At 33.5% G+C, this 17,115-nt stretch overlaps 1 long non-coding RNA gene across 4 annotated transcripts in view; it reads right to left on the reverse strand.

Moving 5' to 3' along the window:
• Positions 1 to 991: 991 nt before the first annotated feature.
• Positions 992 to 17,115, reverse strand: part of LOC149031207 (uncharacterized) — an 83,901-nt gene continuing 67,777 nt past the window's right edge. For all 4 annotated transcript variants that reach the window (XR_016177910.1, XR_016177913.1, XR_016177912.1 and 1 more), the window contains exon 3: positions 992 to 2,507. This is a non-coding gene — a long non-coding RNA (uncharacterized LOC149031207). The remainder of the gene's footprint in view (positions 2,508 to 17,115) is intronic.

The raw sequence follows: 17,115 nt of genomic DNA on the forward strand, positions 1-17,115 counted from the left end.
CGGCGACTCGTTTTATCTCCAACGCGCCAAAATCGAAAGGACGTCGCGTTGCGCAATCCGTTTGGAATAATAAGAAGCCAAAAGGAAGATTCAAACGCCTATTGTTGGTAAAAGCGTTAGGAACGAGAAGTCAAGGTTGTGATGATGATGATGATGATGATGATGAAGAAGAAGAAGATCCTTCTCTTTCTCCTCCTCCTCCTCATCTTTCTCCTCCTTTTTATCGTCGTGCCGTGGTTTGACCGTCTGTAACTCCTAACGGTCTCATAGTGTAATCCGAATTACGAAATAATGCTTCGGACCTCCCTACTTCGTTCCACATCTTTTTCTTTCTCTATCGTTATACGCGAATGTGTAAGAACATGTCTGCGTGTGTGTGTTAGTATATAAGAGCGCGCGCACGCGCGTATGTCGTCGACCTTGGCTGCTACGAACAAAAGATGTAGAAAAGGAGCGCGTCGTTAAAATGATTTTAATGCGTCGCCAACGTTTCTCCGTCGACGTACATAATTTGCAGGCGAATTAAGACCTTCTGGCAACATCGACGAGACTCTTTCTAATAGCAGCGAGGCCCACTGAGCGCCTTTTATCGCGATACTCTCTTTCTCTCTCTCTCCCTCTTTCGATGTTCATTACTTTGCTGGTATTGCAATATACATATATATATTTAAATATTACATATAGGTCTAATCACATATATATAATATATATATTACTATGGTACGATTACATATACCATGGTACATATATATAAAATATATAACAAAAATATATACCATAGATAGGGTATTACCATATATAATTATATATAATATATTTGGTTATATATAAAATATAAATATTTATTTATATTATTTTTTATTATTAATTTATATTATTTAATTATAAAATTAATTATTTATATTAATATTATATATATAAAATATGTAACCAAAGTATATACTATATATGGGGCATTCCACGTCAAATCAGCCACTTTTGACCCCGACCTCTTTCGATTTGGCTGAAAGATTTTTATCCTATTCTACCCTATGTAAAACAATTTCCAGAATTTTTTCAAATTTTTTGGCCAAACCCAAAAAAAAATTATTAATTTTTGAAAAAATGGCTCTTTTTCAAGCTTCAACTTTTTCATATTGCACAGTAAGCAAGTTTTCAATTTGAAGAAATGAGACGAGTTGCTTATAGTAACTAAAATATGTATGGTAACTAAACACCTCTCTGCGTGCACGAAATGCACGAACGCGTTCCGGCGAACTCTTTGAAATTTTCCTAATATTTTTTTTCTGCAGATTTTCACGACAATGTTCGGCGTTAATTTTCGGTCGAGAGACACTTGAATCATAATTGTCAATATCCAATTGCGAATCATTTGAATAGAAAATAAAAAATAATGTTACAAAAGTGATCTATTGAGATTATGCTTGTCTAGTATGAGTAGAAAGGATTAAGGAAGGAATATATTGATTGAAAGCTATTTAATGACTTACGATGATCGTTTTCACTATTTCTAACAGTGAACACATTATTACCCGCATTAGAGATATTATTCTGCACATTTAATAACGCCTTCTGGCGTACACGAAATGCACGAACACGTTCCGTTGAACTCTGGAATCTTCCTTATCCTATTTTTTTGCTTAATATCATACTTTTATATCTAGTTTGCGAATTTTTTATATTGTTAAACTAATATATAAAAAAATATCATGTGGTCAGATCACACGTGTTAGAAGTGAAACCTTCGAAAAACTAAGTTTCGAGAGAAAGAGACGACAGCAGAATATAAGGAGTAGGATAATTGTTGGGTTTATTTGTTATAATATTATTATTATATTATTGTTATCACATTCAAAAATTATTATATGTTTTATTGAAAACACATATAAATAAATAACATATTACACAGCAAGCAAGTTCTCAATTCAAAGAAATGAGACGAGTTGCTTCTGGTAACTAAAAAATGCATGGTAACTAAACACCTCTGTTAGTGTAGTAAACACTTCTATAGTAAGGTTTTTTCCGAAAAGTAGTGAGGTTTTTTCCGATAAGTCCGTAGGGTCTTTCCGATAAGTCCGTAGGGTGTGTTTAATTAGGCCTCGTAGAAGAGTCTCGTAAACAAGCCTCGTTAAAAATTATTATATATAATTATTTTTTTATTTTAATAATACATACAATATATATATATATATATGTTTATTACTAATAAAATAAAAATAATAATTAATGAATATTATATATTTTGCGAAATAATAATTAAACTTAATGCAAGACACTTCAAATATATTTTATGAATAATATATAAAAGAATATTTTTCCGATAAAATTCGACAGTATTAAAAGTTAGTTTGTTTCGACCGAACTATCAAGGTCGTCTATTCTTCTTTTATTTTGTTCTCTTTCTATCTTTCTCTCTTTTTTTTTTTATTCGGCGTTCCGACCGTCTGGAAGATCTAATGGTGTCTAGTCTTAGACGAAGAATGTCCCCTTTCACCGTCTGTTACCTGCTAAACAAAAAGACAAAAACAACTTCATTTTAAAAGGGTACGGGGTCTATGAGAAGATTACTATGAAAAACAGTCTTATAAATAACTTCTATTTTTGAGAGTCGCATAATGTCTATAGACAAGGACGTGTTCTTTTTTTTTTTTTTGTTGTTTTTAACTACGTGATTTTGTTTAGCAATCGATTATTTTAATATTGATGTTATATAAATGTTAATATAATCGATAAACATTCGAAAAGGTTTAAAAACTAAGATTTTTTTATACACTTGCATATATTTTATGTATTTAAATGGATAAATTAAGAATTTGTCAATAAAAAACTTTCTGAGTAATAAACATTTTAATTATGAATATGAACATTGTAATATTAATATGGAAATCTGTAGGACTTTTATGTGAATGTATGTATGCGTATGTATGCATATGAGTGATAAGAACATGAGTGAAAATATTCATAGTTTTTTCTATATGCATGTGCAGTTCAATTGTATGTTCGTTTGACAAAGAAAAAAATATCACACATATAAAATATTACACGTGCATAAAACACTGTATTATTTTATTAATAATCTTCGAATGATTTTTAATATCAATTATAAGAATACAATTAGTAAAATATTCCATAATCATCAGTTGGTTATTGATGCAAGTCCGAACGAAAAGTATTGATATCACATCAATCAATAATAATGGGTTAAGGTGTAGCTGCAGGTGTTTATTTGTATCCTAGAAAATAAAATTTTAAAAATGATATGTCGTTAGAAACAAGAAATACATATTTTATTAACTATGAAAGATAGAAATAAGATCGACAATATAATATGTCATCGTATTTTTATTGAAATATGTATGCTTATAGAAATATTCAATATATTCTTAGAGAAATAAGGAATTATAATATATTTAATTTATTAATATATAATATTATAAATATTATAAATATATTAATATATTAATATATTCTATTTTATATATATTTAATATATAATATAAACAATATAATTTAATATATAAAATATATAATATTATATAATATTTTAATTAATATTATAATATTAATAATATTATATATTAATATATAATATATAAATATAATTATAATATATAAATTATATATATATATATATAAATTATAATTAATATTAATATACTTATATATATTAACTATATAATTATATATATATATATATATATATATATATATATATATATAATATTATTAACTACGAAATATACAGAAATAAGATACCCAAATAAAATAGTATCTATTTTAAAAATATTGCAAATAACAAAACCTATACCCTATCTTCACGTCAGATGATTCTGCAATCATCGTCACCAACAGGGCATTTCAAATACGATATTCTTGCCCGTGGTCATTTTAAAATTTCCAAACCAATATATCCTTAAAGAAATAAGAAATACATATATTAATAACTATAAAAGATAAAAATAAAATACCTCCCCCCAAAAAAAATAGAATCTATTTTTAAAAAATTGCAAATAACAAAACCTACACTCTAACGCCACGTCAGATGATTTTTCGAACATCATCATCATCATCATCATCATCATCATCGGTGCTTTCTAAATACGATATTCTCGCCTGTGTTCGGCGTTCTCTAACGCGCGTGCGTTGCCTACGAAGAAGAATCGAGAAAGAGAGAGAGAGAGAGAGGCGTGGGCCTCACTTTTTTAATTCTTTTTTTTTTATTCTTTCTTTCTTTTTCTTTCTTTCGTTCACTCTATCGTAGTCATGTCTCTCTACCGGTGACCTTCGTCGTGTCACTAACCTATGTTACCGTGCAGACGTCGTCTAACGCGCGCTATCGCGCCCGCCGAAACACGGACAAGGCGTCTCTTTATGTCCCAACGAGTCGACGACGACGACGACGACGACTACGACGAGTAGTACGCGAATATTACCAGAGTGAGAAGAGTATTAGTATTAGTATTAGTAGTAGTAGTAGTAGTACGAATGAGCCACAAGTCTCTACTCTCCCTTCCTCCTCTCTTCTGTTCACTCCTTTACTTGAATTCTCTAACACACTCTTTCATTTTCAACTCACCACCATCAAACCCCGTTCCCTCCCCTTTCCCCACCTTCTTCTTCTTCTTGGCTTTCGCGCGTTAGCGTTCGCTCGGTTAATGATATTCGAGACACACTAGAAACAGAAAGAAAGAAAGAAAGAGAGAGAGACAGCTGGTCAGACTTCCGTCTGTGATAGGGAACCTTGAACTAGCACCGACTACAACGCCAAGCACCACTGGTTGCCTGGCCTGCCTGCCTGCCTACCCGCCTGCCTACGTGTTCGCCAAGAGTGGGCGAGAAAACTATTTGTCCTCACCATTGGTAGATCTTTACCACTTTGTTAGCCAAAAGGGTACCTACTTCGATGACCTCTTCTTTCTTTATTTTTTTTATTTATTTATTTCTCACTGTCCCTCTCCCTCTCTTTCTTTCTCTCTATTTTTTTCTACTCTTTCTTATTTGGTCTCTGCGTCATCAAACAAAAAAAAGAAAAGATAAACTAAACGTTTGTACGTTTTGGCAAAGAAGAAGAAGAAGAAGACCTCTTCTCGATCTCGAATAGATTGTAAGTTCTTGAAAGACGATCCATTGTTTTCGAGATTAAACGTTGACCGTCGTCGTCCATGGACCGTCGAGAAATATCGAAAAGGATCCGATACAAAGGGAGGAAAAATGGTCTCGTCGTTTCGATAAGTTCTCCTTTTTTACTTTCTTTCTTTTTATTTATCTATCTTTCTCAAACGAATGAACAAACGAACGAACGAACGAACGGCAGGTAGCGCAGAAAACTGGCTTGGCTGTTATTCTTTTAGCATATATGCATATGTATATGTATATACATATACACATTTATGTAGTAAGTATCTAAGTAGCTATATATATACACATATCCAAATATATATTACATATATGCATACGTACACACATTTACGTATCAAACGTCATTCGTTCTGTGGTTTTCTTCTAACCTAACCGTGGCTCTCGCGAAACGAACGAACGTTCGTCGAGGTCTACGACCACTGGTCAATGACGAGTATTAGACTCAAGGCCGAATTAGAGCGAGCAAATATCTGCCGAGTGTTCGGCGACGTTGTGGTTTGACCGTCTGCAACCTCTCGGTGTAATCTCCGAATGACGATGATGTGTAAAGAGAAAGAGTGAATAAGTGAGAACACTTCACTAATGTTTGTATGATCTTCTATCGGTTCTTGGTATTTATCTATTGATCGTTTTTTAATTAAAAATGCATTACCATTATCGCAACGAGTCTGCTCTCGTACATGTTTATCTCTTTCTAACGTATTCTATTACAATTTGTTTTAATCACGTTTAAGATAAATTGTATGTGTATTTATTACCAGATACTTTTTATTAATTGTGTTAGAAAATGATGTGTCCTAATTGTATCTTAAATTCATTTGTTAGTAGTATTTGTTATTGATAATAGTAACATGTACACTACATGGAGAGTAGTTAGTTTATCATAAAAATGGATTTAGGTCATTTTTAAAATAAAAGTCTTATTTGTATATCCTAATTTTTATAAAACCCTAAACAAAATTGCTACTATCGTATTTTTTTATACGATATACACACACTACCTAGTTATATATAGGTATTATATATACTGGTTATATTATATAACATATAATAGGTACACACCTTATTTAAGTTTAATCGAGTAATAATTGTTTATAATTTCTTTTCTTTTCTTTTTTTTTGTTTTGAACCTCTATGTTATCAAAAATAGTTTGGTGAAAAGAGTTGAGTTGAGCCAAATTAAAAAGAAAAGAATCACGCTATAGGATGTGATAAAGATTGGTACAAGATTTCCTATAGAACGAATTCATTGGGCCAAACAAGTTAACAAAATTATTGCACACCTAAGATCAGCAAAGTACTGTCTTGGGAAGTTTCGAAGCGTCGTCGATGCGAAGCAAAGGTGAAAGGCCTGGAATATGGGACACCGGCAAAACTCGTCTACGTGGTATCCTTTTCTCGTTGGCCGTAGTACGCGTTCTCGTGATGTTCGTTGAGGAGGAGGGTGATTGCGGGGTATTGGCTGAGGGATTGGGAAGGGTGGGATGAGTTCTCGCGAACCAGGACTGAACGAAGATACCAGAGGAACGGATCTTAGTCGATCCTTTTACGGAACGGAACGATCTTATACTCTTTCTTTTTCTTTTCTCATTTCTTTCTTTCTTTTTTTTTTCTTTTCCTTTCCTTTCTCTTCAATGTAGGTTCGTAACAGAACGTAATTAGAACGTACGATGTAATAATATTCATATTAATGAGTACATTATTTTTCTCTTAACACGTTCCATTTTTCTTTTACTTAAATATATATTTTTTTGTTGATAATATTACGTATATAATACAGAATCATCTCATTGAGGAACATGAGTTTTGAATTTGGCGCGTACCGTTAACGATTGTCACAATCGATGCACGTAATGTAACGTTGCTGCTTAGACGTGACCTGTTAATGTTTCAATTCGCTATACTTCTAAGTTTGCCGATTTTAACATCACTAATACTTGTACACTCATCACACGACCGACTTACAATACGAGAACTCGAATAAGGACACGTCCATCCGGTTTATTTCCACTTCTCTCCTGGTACTTGAGATACCATAGATGGATAAGGCCATTCGTGAAATCTAATTAAAAAGTTACAGGAAGCACCCTTTGCCTTTGGCTTTTCCATGGCGTTTCGCGTGTTCACACGAAAGAGCCTTTTGAACCTTCTATATATATATCATATACTGGCGACGGGAAACTTTTGATCGTTTATCAGCTGTGTGCGCTTTCCTTCGAGTTTCCGCGCCGAGGATTACGTACGTTTTCGTTTTATCCGATGTATGGAACTTGACTCACCCTTTATTCGAAGCGTGTCCTCCTATATTCAATACTCCTACCACAGACACTATCATCTGATAATGACATTAATTTTAACAAACGTAGTATAATAAACATGTATAATATAACGATAAAAATTCATTCTAAGATATTAATATCTCTTCGTTCTTATAAAGTGCCCAATGTTGTATATTATTAACGTTTATATGTTAATCTCATTAGGAGGAAATTGCAATACATTCCTTTCTACAAGTATTTAGTTACGTAGAAAATTCAAATAAAATGTAGAATAAAAACAAAAATCAAATGAGCACTATTTACATATCTTTATAAAGAAAAATTCAGTGTTTCAATGTTGGTTTTCAATGAACTTCAAAACTACTCAACCGATATTAATGAAATAGTTTTTATTTTCTGTGATTTTTTTAAAATTTAGTATACAGGTTAGTTTGTATCAAAATTATTTGTTATTTTTATTGTTAATTTAAGGATTTATTATTTATAGGTTATCTAGGTCTTTAGGTACTTAATATATAGGATAGTTTTTGTTGCAATTATTTTGTATTTTTTATTACTAATTTAAGGATTTATTATTTATACGTTATCTAAGTCTTTAGGTACTGTAAGTTTTCAATAGATGGTGCTGTATTACAATTTAATTATTTCACATTTTTTTTCAAATTTACATATGACATAACTAACCTTACTTTTTATATTTTTGCAAATATTATTTTATGTATTTCATTCTAATTGTGGTATTATTTCGTGCGTTGTTACAATTTACTAAATATATTTAGTAAATATATATTTAGAATAATTTTACTTATAATTAAATTATTAATATATATTAAATTATAATGTATATTAAGATATGTATTTAGAATTATATTATATATATATATATATATATATATATATATATATAACGGAAATAATAATTCGAAACTAAGATATTTCCAAATTTGATTTTTCTATTGAATTTCTCTCTGGATGCTAGGTACACTACCTCATCGTCATCATCATCATCATCATCATCGTCATCATCGTCATCATCGTCATCATCGTCATCGTGACTAACTTGTGGCTCGATGTGCCGATCTAACAGAAAAGGAACGAAGAGACGAACCATATAGGAGCAATGCCCCTTGGGTCAGGGTCAGTAGCCTTTGGCACGGGTCCACCACGGAGAGACGAGTGTACGAAAACGTGTGCGCGCGAGCGCACATACTCGCTCGTTCATTCGTTCGTCGTTCGTTCGGTCGTTCGCCAATCTTCTACTCTTTCTATTGGCTAACCCCCCTTTTTTTTACCTTAATTTTATCAAATAGAATATAATCTTTGAATTTTGGACTTTGGATTTTGAATTTTGAAACAATAGGTGATTTGTTTAATTTGGATTATTTTTTGAACCAAGTTCAAATTATGCTTTAGGAAAGTATAAGAACTGACACCGGAAGAATAAAACAAAAAACCAGTCATATATACATACTCACATACTTACGCATTAATAGGAGGTATTTCCTTTCCAAAAGTCGCGATGGTAGACAAAGACAAGCGAATACCAATGACCTCGTTATGCAAAACCTATGTACGTCCCCTCATCGTTCTTAGCAAGAAAACGCGGTCGAATACATTTGTCCTTTTGACTTTTGCCGAATTTCTCTAGCTCGGTAAGATGTCAAAGTATAATGTTTAATAGTCTTTCTGCGTGCTCCCGGATATGTTCAAATATATGTTTATGCGCATACGCATTAGCCTTACTTGACAATTGTTAACATAATATAATATTTTTATATAAAATCATTATTATATTAATCAAATGATATTAAGATATATACATTAGAAAATTATTGATGATTTTGTAATCATGTAAAAGAAGGTAACGTTAGTAACAGGTGGAAGAGATATAACATTTGTTCTAACGTGTGTTGGAAACTAGCGTGACTGGTTGCTTGGTTGGCTGGTTGGCGTTCTTCGACCGTAGCAACCTTGACCTAAGCCCGTCTAATAAACATGCCGTCTAACGTAAGTCTAGGCCGCGTCTAGCCAAGCGGCACGTGACTAACGTGTTTTTTTTTGTCTTCATCGCTTCTAAAGATCTGCTCACATTCTATGGTTTCTTTTCTATTTATTTCTGTTATATTTATATTTATGTTATGTTTCTATATATATATATATACATATATATTTATATATATCCATCATATTTATTATTTATTATTATATATTTATATAATATTATATAAAATAATATATATAATATAAATAATATTAATATAAAATAATATATATATATATAATATAATATTATTTATAAATTTTTAATAATATTATAATTTATATATATATAAAATAATAAAAAGAAATAAGTATAAGTAAGTTATATAATATTATGTAAATATATAATATTAATAAAAAAACATAATAAAATAAATAATAAAAATATTTATATAATATTATATATTATTATATTATATTTATTTATTTATTATTATATATTTATATATATTTATTATTTATTTATATTTATCCATCATATTTACTTCATTAGATTGAAATACTTTAATATCTAACACACGAATAATAATATGTAATAAATATTTTTATCAAAAAAAGAAATATATTACGCGAACAGTAACAAAAAAAATTGTTTTTTTTTTTTTTTTTTTTTTTTTTTTAGAACGTATAGGTTCGTTAATAATCAAGGAAAGGAAAGAAAAAAAAAAGAAAGAAAAAGAAGTTGCTTGTGACCGCTTAGTAAAGTCAATGCTAAGTGATTTACTTTGAATTCAATGGCTCTTTAATGCGGCCACGTCGCGGATGCGTACGCCGTTCCGTTCATTTCCATAACCTGATTTTGCAGAAGAAGCGTCAAACGTTTCTCCTGGCCTAACGTTTTTCCCATTGTATCGATCGTTTTTAAAACTATACGAAATAAAACGAGAAATTTTGGTTCTTTTTTTTTTTAGTAAACGTTTTCTCGTCTCCCGTGTTATTATCGTCTATCCAAGTAGAATTGAAATAAATAACAATAATAATAATAGTAATAATGAAAAGAATAAACAACGAATTGCAACAAAACATTTTGAAAGAATGACTGATGAAAAAAGTGAATTCCATACACGTTTTAGCAATTTTTGGAATAGGTAATCGTCAAAACGTGTTGGTTGGTTGGTTTCCTTTTTTGTTTCTCATTCTAAATTTCTTTTCTAAGGAAGAAATAAATCGCGTTCAAGATCGGTATTTTTTTTTTTTTTTTTTTTTTTTTTCACGAGTATCAACGATAACGTTGGCGAGTCAGAAGAAAAAAAAAAAGAAAGGATAAGAAAGGTGCGTTGGCCAGAACTTTGCAGGGGGGGGGAGGAGGGGACCTGGGGGTTAGCATTGCCTCGTCATTTTCGGTTTCTCCATAATAATACTGATCGTTTGCCACGCGTCAGTCGCGGTGACACGTACGAAAACCTCTCCTCTGACATTTCTTTCCCTTCGTTTCATATCCTTATCGCGCAATGCACCCGTCGCGCCAGCTTTCTTGGGTGTCGTTGAACGATCGAGTAAGAAAGAAAAGCAACAAGATTAAAAAGAAAGAGAGAGAGAGAGAGAGAGACTTATAAGTATGATATTCGAATTTTTTTTTTTTTTTTAACTACAAATACACGTTTCATTTGAGAGAGTGATACCAAAAACTGGCACGACCCATATAAACCGATTATCGTGTTTCAATCCTTTCTAAAATAAGTTATCATTATAATATATATATATATATATATTTTAAATTAGCAAACAGAGTCATCAATTCACGGAAGAAGAAGAAAGAAGAAGAAGAAAGAAGAAAAAAAAAAGGTAGTTAGCAGAGAATGGGCAAGATAGTTTAGCGTAACATCTGGCCCGTCGCCAAAAACAGCGTACGACATGGCAGGTCACGGTATTCACCTTTCCTCGCACGAGGTAGCCTTAGAATTCGCCAAGTATTTGTCCCCGAGGGCACGTTCTCTCTCGTACGAATTCTTTACTTCGTTCCCCGTAACAACGAGTCGTTTTGAAAAGGAACACGAAGCGAATGACTGAGTTCAGTTGTAAGTGAAAGAACAGAAGGTAAAAAAGCTTTTTTCTATGGGTAAAAAGTAACGAAAAAAGAAAAAAAAATAAGAAAGGAAGAAAAAAAAAAGAAGGAATACAATATCTTATTATCAGTTTTAAGTTTGTATTTAACAACCAACGGTATATTCGTGTCGGTAAAGTAACCGTTCGGATAAAAGGAAACTTTTCTAGCCGGTTGCCCCCTTCGTTTTCTTGGTGGATCGAAAAAGTCCGTTTACAGGGTAGTTAAGTAATGTTTGGTTTTAACATGTAAGCGCGTCATCTATCGAGGGGTTGAAAATACAGTAAGGTAAGAGCTCCATCTGACGATGGATCATGAAAATCTAAAAAGGGGTTGTTTTAAATGCGATGGTGGCGACCCTCATCGCGAATATCTGCAAGTTGACAATATCACTGAATTATGCATGCGCGTTTTTAATTCGGTAATCAATAGTAAAAACCGCCCATACATCCCCACCATTTTTCCGCTACTCTGGGAGCACCAATGCCCAGCAACGAACAACCCTCTTTGATCATACAAGGGAGGGGCTGCCAAACGACTATTCTCTCTCTCTCATCCTTTTCTCGATGTCAAATTCAAATATTCTTTTATGTTTATTAACCTGAACGATGATGATTAGAAATTTGAAACACATATCACGTATTATTTCGAAGTAATAACATTAAACACCTTTTACCATTGGCGAATCATCAATGTTTCTCAAGATAATACACCTATCTCTTTCTCGCGGTATTATCCTGTTGTATAATCTCGCCTGCTGGATCTTTCCGTACGACGATCGTCGATTTCTCGTGATTGCAACATTTATTTGTCGCAGCACGAAAGTAAAGCGAATAAAAGCGGCACCCGTTGGTCGTGTAGAATGAAGGACGCGAAGAGAGAGAGAGAGAGAGAAAGAAAGAGAAAGAGAAGTGTGCAGCGTGCAGGACCGTAATTGCTGTTTATTAAAGCCGATTGCAAAAAATGGGCAGGTGCTCTTTCGTCAAATAAGACGAGTCCCGATAAACTCTCGAAATTGTGTATCTATATATCTATAATAAAAATATCTCTCTCTATATATGTACATATTTAGAGATACGTATATATATATATATATATAGATACGAAAGATACATATCTTTACATATATAAGTATCAATTTTTTTACACCTTAATTGAATTTCTCTTATATTAATGTCTCTTGATAATTATTTATTTCCATCTTCTCTAACTTCTTTACTAAAATAGAAATTCATTGTCATTTTGTATTTGAAAAGTCAGCCCTTGTTCTCGAGATAACTCAACATTAATTAACTAGTTTCTTAAATCTTCTTTTTCTAATGGAATATAAACAGTCAAATTTATGTACTAGGAATAGAAGTTCATTATTTATTTCGTTTTTGGTAAAGCAATCCCTTACTATCAAGATATTCTAATAATAGTGAAGTAATTTTCTAATCCTTTTGGGTCTATTAGATACCAAAGAGAGTCAAATTGATATACTTAGAATAGTAAATTCATTAGTTAACACTTTGTTTTTAGAATGTACCTAATCATTGTTCTTGGAATAATCTGATAATGAAACTAACAATTCGAATTCTATCCCCCTTTTTTTAAAAGAGATCTATTTAGTCGCGGTAGTTTATAAAGTTAAATCGCATGATATCGGGATCTAGAGAGAATGTGTGAGAGAGAGAGAGAGAGAGAGATACTTGAATATCATAGCTGTTAATCTATCTCGTTAGCGTTTCGGAATTCGCGCGTTCAGCAATTCCTCTCTCCTATTGGTAAAATAACGAACAGAATTGAACAAGAATTGTTTTGCTCTTCTATATGATGAACGGAATGATTAGTGATAATAAATTTACAAGGTGTCCGTTCGAGCACGTAATATAATCTGTCACTGACTTACCCTTCCGATCCGACTGATCGAAAACCGGTTTCAAACATGCTTCTATATGTATATGCATATATATATATTAATTTCTTTTTGTTCTCACTTGTTGTAAATTTCTTGGAAAAACTTTTCTCAATATTATTTTTCTGTTCTTTTATTTTGTAAAAATTCATTACTCAAAGAAAAAAAGAAAAAATTTGTGAAGGGGCTTCGTTAGATTGTAATTTGCATATCTACGTAGAAAATCATGTTATAACTATATATATATATAGATTTTGTTCTCTATACTTTTCTTCTTAATTTAAACGAAATATAGTCTCGTTACCAAAGATCGTTACTTGATTTGAAATGACTGCTCGACGTTCATCGGGGAAGGGAAGACAGGGAGGAATTGGTCCATGTAAAATTCACGTTTAACGTAGAAACATCGATACACTCTATCTCTCTCTCTCTCTCTCTCTTATTCTGTCTATCTTTCATGCGGTCAATCTGTGAGCATCGAGTTATCGGGCGAACGGATTAGCGTAGATTCGATTGTGCCATCTGTGCGATTCTTGATAGTTGGATGGAAGAGGTAGGAAAAAAAAGAAAAAAGGGGGTTGTGGGATTCGTAGGTTGTATCTTTGCGGTACGATTGGTAGGTGTACGGTTGGTAGTTGTAGGATAGGGATCGTATGATGGTTAAGGAAAGAAGAAGATAAAATATAGTAAGTAAGAAGGAAGGAAGGAAGGAAGGAAGGAAGGAAGGAAGGAAGGAAAGAGGAAAGTGGTGGTTTGAGAGTGAGCGAGAGGCGGATAAAGAGGGACAGGCAGGGGGTGACAGGAGTTGAATAGGGGGGCAGGGGAGAGGAAGGAGGTACCGAGGGGAGAGCTTGGCTCTCGGTACAGATACAGCATTATGAAAACACGAATGTACTTTTAAATCAATACCACCATCGCGATGTGACGACGACGTTGGTGGGGGCAGCTCGCTTGTATCCAGGAATATACACGACTGAAGGGTGGTGGGCAGAGGGGTGTTTGAAAGAGAGAGAAAGGGAGAAAGAGAGAAAATACGGATGAGGGAGAAAGAACGAGAGGGCAGTGGGGCTGCTCTGCTGCCACGAAGTTTCACTATGCCGTAGAGGGCAGGAAAGAGAGATGAGGGTGGAGGGTGGGTAACATAGGAAGGAAGAGAGGTGAAAAGAGGAAGAGAAAGAGAAACGAAAGAAGAGTTGGGTTGGTAGTTGAAAAGTACGGGCCGCGGGGTAACGGTTACATTTTCTTGTAACATCAAACCGATGCCACACCACGTTCCATCCCGCTTTTACTGTTGGCGCCCACGCGTTTTATTACTGCGCGCGAGATAGTCGCGGACGCTTATCGAGGAGCACTTTTTCTCTCGTTTTTTTTCTTTTTTTGTTTTTTCTTCTTCTTTTTTTACTTTTTATTCTCTCTTTTTTTTTCCTTTTTTGTTTTTTGTTTTTGTTCTCCTTGTTCGTTTTCTTTTTGTATTTTTTTTTCTTTCTCATCGTCGTTATATCCCTTTTTTGCTTCTCACCCCCGCGATTATAATGCTGGTTTAATTTTTTTCTTCTTTTTTTCTTTCCTGCCTTCTTCTGGATTACGTACGATAATTATGTATAAGATACTTTTTTTTCCGATACACGAATTATTGGTAGAATTATAATATATATATCGATTAAAGTTACTTCCAATTTTTTAAATGGCTTATTTTTTAAAAGGATTCTTTCATTGGCCGTTAATCGCGTTTTGTTGAGATTTGAAATTCGGTACAGATAGATCTCTCGTTGAGTGTCATGAAATAACAGGACGTATAAAAGTCACGTCCATTGTTTATTTCAACGGGAACGTTTTATCGTCGCTATGAGCGTTTCGATAGATATATACATATATACATATATGTATATATTTTTTTTGTTTCTTCTTTCTTTTTATTTCTTTATTTATTTATTTATTTTTGAATCTACTCGTTGATGATCTCTCATACGTTATGTAAACTAAATCGTTATTGTACTCGAATTCAGTGCGTAATCATTATTCTCGCACACTCGCCGATAACAACCCTACGCCTTTACGCAATTTCGAATCACGCTTCGCATCCATTATTCTAATTGACCTTATTAACGAAGCGCAACAGTTATGACGAACCGTGACCGTGATATCGACACGTTGAGCTATGTATTATCGTGAAAACATCGTGTGTCACCGTTTCGTTTCATTTCATATCTAACTTAAGTTGGTAGTTCAATAAGTCTCTTTAACGATTTTCTTCTTTACGTAGGTCACTTCTCTTGTTTTATCTCGTTTGCATCGAATTGCATGCACGGAATCGATTAAATCGTCACACGAGACACACAATGTTAAACTCTCGACCGAGTATTCGCTTTATCTCGTTACTCTGAGCCTTTTCCTGCGAATTATTTGTTCCCTTCGGTGAGATAATGCTCTTCTCGAAAAAAGAAAAAAAAAAGAAAACGAGGAATGAGAGTGAGAGTGAGTGAGTGAGTGAGTGAATGAGTGAGAGAAAAAGTACGCAAGAAGAAAGAACGCAAGACGATTCGTACGACAATGTACGAAAAAGAGGATAACGTTCATAGAGGAAAAAAATTTGTGCGCTACCCTTTAGAAAATGCACGTTGAAATATACGGCGCTTTGCACACTTTCGGAGAAGTTTCATTTAGAAGTACCGCAAGTGCACTCGTGCAGCCAACGAGAGTACTTCTACTGCGTGCACGGCGTTTGAAATCTAACCCCCTTATTCTTGTCTCACTTTTAAGGCTAAAAGCGGGTGTACGTTGCTTTTAGGCTTAAAAGTGAAGATATGAATTAGAAGCGAAGCCTTCCACTTAAGTCGCGCGGTGCGTCTGCGCGCACGCGTCCAACCCCTTTTTTTTCTCTATTTCTCTCTTTCTCTTTTTTTTCTCAATCCTTATATTCCCTTTTCACATTTTCCGATCAAAGAAACTTCACTAAGCGTATCAAAGATCGTAAGACTTTAAATCGAACATTTCTGTTCATTTTTTTTTTTTTTTTTACGGAAATATTTCTGTATAGTTTGTTTATTTACTTTTGAAATTTGGGGGTGGAAGGGGTTAATAATTGCAGAAGAAAAAAATTAACCCGCATTATTTACTTTTGAAATTACGATACACGTACGCTTAACACGTTGAGCACCACGCGAATTCTTAGGTAAATTCTCGTCAGGCCATAGACTTTACTTTGTATTGAAAATATAAATGAACGTGTCAGTCACCCATGACGGACACGGCCTAAACGGAAAGTCTAGTGTCAGCCACCTATGGCTGACGTAACGCTCAACGTGTTAAAGATAATTTATACGTTTCATTTTTTCCAATGGGAGAAGGGAGGGTTAATAATCGCGGAAGAAAATATGAACCCTCGATTTTTTTTTCTCTCGTTGGTAAGTAGAGAGATCGTTTTGTTTACAAACAGGTCAAACGAGGTTGCCGATATCTAAGGGAGAAAAGGAAAGAGTATCCTGGTTGGTTCGATGTCTTCTCCATCCCTTTGGTTGAATTCCAGGGTAAGTTAGAAGAAGGGAGGTCGGTGTGGATGTGTTTAAGGAGAGTAGTAGTAGACAAGGAGGGGGAAGGGGGAGGAGGTGGTACTTTCGATGGGTCCTCCAAAGGCAACACAAGACCAAAGTGAAACGAGAAGATTGTCGCTCCTTATTCGACTTTCTCCTTTCGTAGAGTTTCCCGTTCCTCCTTCG

The sequence above is a fragment of the Polistes dominula genome, unplaced genomic scaffold (genome assembly GCF_049000335.1).
Source record: "Polistes dominula isolate Pdom_NZ unplaced genomic scaffold, Pdom_raw_medaka contig_25, whole genome shotgun sequence".
Taxonomy (NCBI): domain Eukaryota; kingdom Metazoa; phylum Arthropoda; class Insecta; order Hymenoptera; family Vespidae; genus Polistes; species Polistes dominula.